This window comes from Hibiscus syriacus, unplaced genomic scaffold (genome assembly GCF_006381635.1).
Source record: "Hibiscus syriacus cultivar Baekdansim isolate YM2019G1 unplaced genomic scaffold, ASM638163v2 tig00111648_pilon, whole genome shotgun sequence".
Lineage (NCBI taxonomy): Eukaryota > Viridiplantae > Streptophyta > Magnoliopsida > Malvales > Malvaceae > Hibiscus > Hibiscus syriacus.
In genome coordinates, this window is record NW_024063145.1 from 60,875 (window position 1) to 67,050 (window position 6,176).

Here is a 6,176-nt window from a genome sequence, read left to right on the forward strand (position 1 = left end):
GGTTGGTGTAAACAAATGTATAAAAGGAGATAAATTCGGGTTTACAATGGTGAATTTCTCTCGATTAATTCACAAGGGTCAACGTTTGATGGATGAACCATATGTATTTTCTTCTCAAGTGAAACAAGTATTTTATTGTCACGATCCAATGGATGACAGTTGGTATGTTGTGCTTCAAAATACTCATAGAGACTTGATAGACATCGGGGATGGAAGTAAAGATGACGTTGAAACACGATCAGAAAGTTTACCTCTACTACCACAAAACTTAGATGAAACTATCAATAATACAATACAATTTCAATGGGTTCGGGAGGACGTTGATGAAGATATTTATGACAACTGACATTATATAAGACTTTTGTACGATTTTATATCTTCATTTATTTATTTATAATGTTATAACCTTTAACATGTTGTCTTTCAATATATTCATTAATTAATTCATTTTTGTATTACTCATGTTTGTTTATTATAGAAATCATGCCGAGGAGAAAAATAAATAATTTGCGGATTGTTCGAGCTTCTGAAGACCATGAAGAAAGAAATAACGAGGAATTGAATGCACCTGAGTCTTCCGAAGTTCCGGAAACTGTTGAATAAGACATAGAAATTCAAAGTAATCTTCGAAACATTATTTACTACTTTGTTCATTTTCAAAACTAGCATTTAATAATTTCTTATATAGTTGAAAATGTTGGAACGCGCAAGACTCGAGGACGTACAACTTTGAAGGAATTATACCAACTTCCTCTTGGGCATCATGTCAAAGTTTCAAGAAACAATGACGGTCAACCTATTGGCCCATAATCACGTCTTCTAGCAGGTTACTTATGCATAGTTGGACGTAATGCGAATCTGTTACCGATCAATTACGAGTCATGGCGCGAAATGCCTAATAGTAACAAAAATCAAGCGTTGGATTTTGTTAAGGTAATAATGTCATTATGATACATACTCTATAGAAATTCAATACTAATTTATACTTACGGTTCACACTTATATGCTGTATAGGAGAAATTTTCGTTAGAGGTCTTTGACGTTTATGTGAAGCAAACGTTAGGGAAGAGATGGAGGGATCACAAGAGCTCCTTAAAGAAGAAATACTTAAAGAATGATCTCAGCCTTGAAGAGAAGTTGCAAACAGTCCCACCAGGAATGCTCAGGTACCAATGAGAAGATGTAGTCAGATTTTGGAGTTCACAAAAAGGACAGGTATGATGTATTTTTCAGAAATAATTGTAACGAATTGTAAATCGTCATTAAAAGTGGTTGTTTGACATTGTAGGACCGAGAGCATATTGGTGTTGCTAGCAGGCAATAACAAAAGTTTATGCACATGGCTGGATCGAAGAGTTTTGCTTGTATAGCTCATGAGGAGGTATTATAGATTATTGAAATAGTTTTTTGTATTCCATGTACATACTAACTCGTAGTAATTATATTATGGTAAATTGTAGGAAAATACATCCGGTTCGAAAGTTGGTCTAATCCAACTCTTCGATTTGACACATACGAAAAAGGATGGTACTCCTATGACTGCTGACGCTGCAGAAATTATGGTACATTTTTTGGGTAGATGTTTTAAATTTACCTGACTTTATTTATATTTGTACCATGACATTTTTTATTTTAATTAATTATTCACTTTATTAGGAAAAATTGAGGGAGAAAAAGGCGGAGTATCATGTTACTGCTTCGAGTCAAGGTATTGTTAATGATGATGACATTAAAAACCAAGCTATTAATGACGTATTGGGTCCTGAAAGATATGGTCGGGTGCGCTGTCAAGGATCATTCGTTACTCTCACCAAATATTTTGGATCCAGTTCATCACAATATATGTCATCATAGTCTCGATCTTCCCACCAAGAAGTTTGTCGTTTAAAAGAAAAGTTGGCTGAGATGGATCAACAAATGGCTAACTTGAAAGCAGAAAATGAAGCAAGGGAAGCAGAGAGAGAGCAGCAGAAGCAGCCAGAGCAGTAGCAGAAGTAGAGAAAGAAGCAGCGGCAGAACAGAGAGAAGCAACATATCAGCAAAGATGTGAAGAATTTGAAAAACGACTCAATGATATGATGTTGATGATTCAGAAAACGCAACCTCAGAATCCACCATCGTAGTCTCATTTATGTAATGAGCATTCTACTGAACCTTGTGTAACTGAACTTATATTACGTTAATGAAAACTTTTATTTATTATATTGGATTTGATGTTGTTTGTTATGGATATAGAGTTTGATGTTATTATTGTTTTGTTTGTTGGATAATGGAACAGGTTGAAAAAATAGTTTTGGGGTAATCAAGCATAATTTTTAGGATTGTTAAATTCTGTGTTATTTAACGGCGTTTGTAAAAAAAACACTGCAATATATCATACATTTAGCGGCGTTTCTAGGCTATATACAGACCTTAACGCCGCAAAACATCAACACCTACTGCGGCGTTTGTGAGAAAAACGTCACAAAATATCAACACCTACTACGACATTTTAGATAAAAACGCCGCTAAACATCATAACCTATTACGACGTTTGTCTAAAAAACGTCGCTAAATATCAACACCTATTGCGGAGTTTTTATGATAAACGCCGTTAAATATCAACACCTATTGCAGCGTTTGTGTGACAAATGCCGCTAAATATCAATACATATTGCGGCATTTTTTGTTAAAAAAATACCGCGAACTTTAACGACACTATTTTTAACGACGGTTTTCGTGGTGTTTGCCTTAACGCCGTATGTATTTTTAACGACGCTTATAAATATCGCTAAAGATAAAAAAAAAAACCGTAAAAAATCTATTTTGCTGTAGTGACCATTTATGCACTTTATGCAATTATTATATGATATATTGATTATGAAGTTTTCTACTCTACAAATTAAATTAAGAATATAATATTGGGGAAAGGTATAGGAAGTAGTGCAGTGTGAATATATACAGAGAGCATGTAGGACCCAGGAGCAGCTGTTAAGTAGCTATTTCCCTCTCGAAAAGGGGAAAAATCCTAATAATTTCCAGAAATTTATTAACTGTACAAAATTGTGGAGTACTGTTAGGTAGATTTGTCAGAAGTGCCATTATTAAGGCTCTGTGTTTGGTTATTCATTTATTTTTCTCTTAGAAATTTTAGGATTTTTTCCCTTTAAACCCCATTAATGCAGCATGTCGCCGTTGCAGCTGCATGAAGTTTCTCCTTCCCATTATTAGAGTTATGCTACATATATTTGAATATCTAAATAAGATAGGATGTAATAATACAATTTCATGTTGAAATTATTTAGATATTGTATTTGAGTTTTTTACTTTTAAAAGTATTATACATTTGTTTTTATTTTTTTAATCTATTATATTTGTTATAGTAAAAATAAAATTGGTCGAATTACAAACCGGTGTCAATGTCCATTTATTTATTTTTAATTAAAAATTAAATATTGGTATACTTCCCAATGCCCTAGCCTCACGTCTGCACTCGCTGCCCAGCACCACTGGAGTACTTTTTTAGATAATGTGTTGGATTTTTTCATTGGCTCAAATAATGGTCACTTGGAATTATTTTCAGAAATATATTTTTTACTACAGGACAATTTAATAGGGGTGTATTCGATTCGATTCGGTTCGGTTTTTTACCAAAAATTGAACCGAACCGAAATAAACGGTTTTTCAATATTTAAACCGAAACCGAAATCGAATAGTTAAAAATTTGAAAAAATCAAAACCGGTTTTTTCGGTTCAGTTCGGGTTTTTTAACGGTTCGGGTTTTTCGGTTCGGTTTGGTTCGGTTTTTCAATGAAAAAATCACTTGAAACTATAATTTTTTTTACAAAAATTACCTATTCGGTTCAATATGGAACAAATGGGTTCCATATGGAAAACCCGAACCGAACCGAATCAAAAAAATAAAGCCTTTAAACCGAACCGTTTAAAGCCAAACCAAATCGAACCGAACCGTTTTACTCGGTTCGTGTCAGTTTTTCGGTTTTCTCGGTTTCGTTGTTCACCCCTACAATTTAAGATGCATGAGGCAATTCTAATATAATTTCAGGGGAGAAGTATGGAGTGTAATTTGTATCTCTTATTTTATTTTTTGAGGTTTTAAGGTTTAAGATTTAAATGTTACGGTTTAGGTATGATTTAAGGGTTATGATTAAGATTTAGAGTTTAAGGTTCAAGATTTAAGATTTGCATTTAATTTTGATTATTATTGCAGAAAGAAAAAGGAAAAAAGAAAAAGAAAATTGGAGCACAATGTGTCTCCCAATTAGAGTCGCATTATGTTCTTTGCGTTTTAGGAATGCTATATTCTTTGCGTTTTAGGAATTACTATAGCATATGCATTATTGGAATAAAATAATTTTGGTCCATCATTATTCGAACAATTTTTTTCCATGTCGTACTGTAAAAAATTAGCCCGCCTCCGCCCTCATGCTTGCACCCGTTGCCCATTACTTATGATGAAGAGTGAAGTCGGTATGTATTTATGCTTACATTGAATTTTTAATTGAAAAAAGAAATGAACAATGAAGTCAGTATGTAATTTGGTCGACTTCACTTTTACTTTAACAAATACAATAGATTATTAAATAAAAAGGCTTAATATCAAAATAAGTGTCTGAACTATAACTCAATTCTCGAATAGGTGCCTTAACTATTTTCAGATCCATCTAGATGCCTAACGTTACAAACGTTACTATTTTAGGTTTCCAGACCGTCAACGACGTTAATTTTCCCGTTAAGTGACACATGACACAATCTAATAATTTTTAAAAAAATTATTAAAAATTAAAATTATATATATTAAAGAAAAACATAAACATTTTGAAATAACTCCAAAACTTTGAAAACCTTCATTTCAAGCCCTAAACCCACGGCGATCGTCCCCCTTTGTCGTTGATGAAGCTCCACCCGACCTCATCTCCCACTGACGACCAAAACCCCCATGAAATCGTGACTGGTCGACGACGAATCGATGTTTTATATTCCACGAAACCTAGGATGAAAATCACGATCTCGACTGCAACTACAACGACATATAATTAAGATGATGGTAGGGACTATGTTGGCGGCAGTGGTTGTGGCTGAAAAGCGAGGGGGTTAAGGATAGGGTTTGGGGATTTTAGGTATTTGGGGCTTTTTTTATAATTTAAGAGAAATTAGGGTTTTTATAAATAATATTTTTTAAAAGATAAATTTTAAAATCACCAGAGTGTGACATGTGTCACTTAATGGAGAAATTAACGCCGTTGACGACTCTGACACCTAAAATGGTAACGTTTGTAGTGTTAGGCACCTGGATGGGTCAAAAAATATTTAAGGCACCTATTCGAGAATTGAAGTATAGTTTGAGCACTTACTTTGGTATTAAGTCAAATAAAAACTAATGTGTAATATTTTTGAAATTAGAAACCCAAATGCAATTTTTGGGTAATTTAGCCATTTCATGGTATATACATATAAATAATATTAATTAAATTTAAGTGCATTAATAAAATATAATAATTTTAAATTTAATTAATATTGAATTTCAAATTCAATTTTAAACAATTTCTCACTTTTTCTTATAAAAATGAAGATTATATACCTTATAACAAGGAAATATTTAAGTAATAATGAAAATAAATCAAGATTATCATTATATGAGCATTTAGGGTTAATTTAGTAAAACCATGCATAAGTTTTGGAAACATTTGGAATTTTAAGAGATTGTGGTAAAAAAAACATGGGATTTGATATAAAAATCAAGCAAAAAGAATGGAAGGACACTAACCGGGTCTATAAAATCCAATTTTCTTCTATCTTTGCGTTACAGGTACCCGATTAGTGTTTTAGAGATCTATTTCAAAGATTTGGATTATCCAAAGTATTTTAAAAAAATGTTTTTTTAAAGCACACAACCAAGTTTAATTAGAAGAATAAAGATTTACGTTACGCTAGAGTTCATATACTTAAAATATTATTAAATTATGACATGCAAAAATATTAAGTACAGATAATTAAAATCAGAAAAAAATTCTCGTGAATTTAAAATTTAAATTTAACTAAGTATTTTATTTTTATAATTTTATATATTTCAATTGAGTTTGTGTTAGTCAAGTTGATGTTGAGATTATTATAATCAATTCAATAAAAATTCAAAATAAAAATTTATGTAAATTTACTAAAATTTATAAGCACCA

The 6,176-nt window shown here is 32.0% G+C and overlaps 1 long non-coding RNA gene across 1 annotated transcript; it reads left to right on the forward strand.

The window, feature by feature from the left end:
- The first annotated feature begins 1,346 nt into the window (after window positions 1-1,346).
- On the forward strand, window positions 1,347-1,682 carry LOC120166876. Its single transcript, XR_005519978.1, has 3 exons — window positions 1,347-1,381; window positions 1,461-1,562; window positions 1,657-1,682. It is a non-coding gene; the product is annotated as an uncharacterized LOC120166876 (long non-coding RNA).
- The last annotated feature ends 4,494 nt before the right edge of the window (window positions 1,683-6,176 follow it).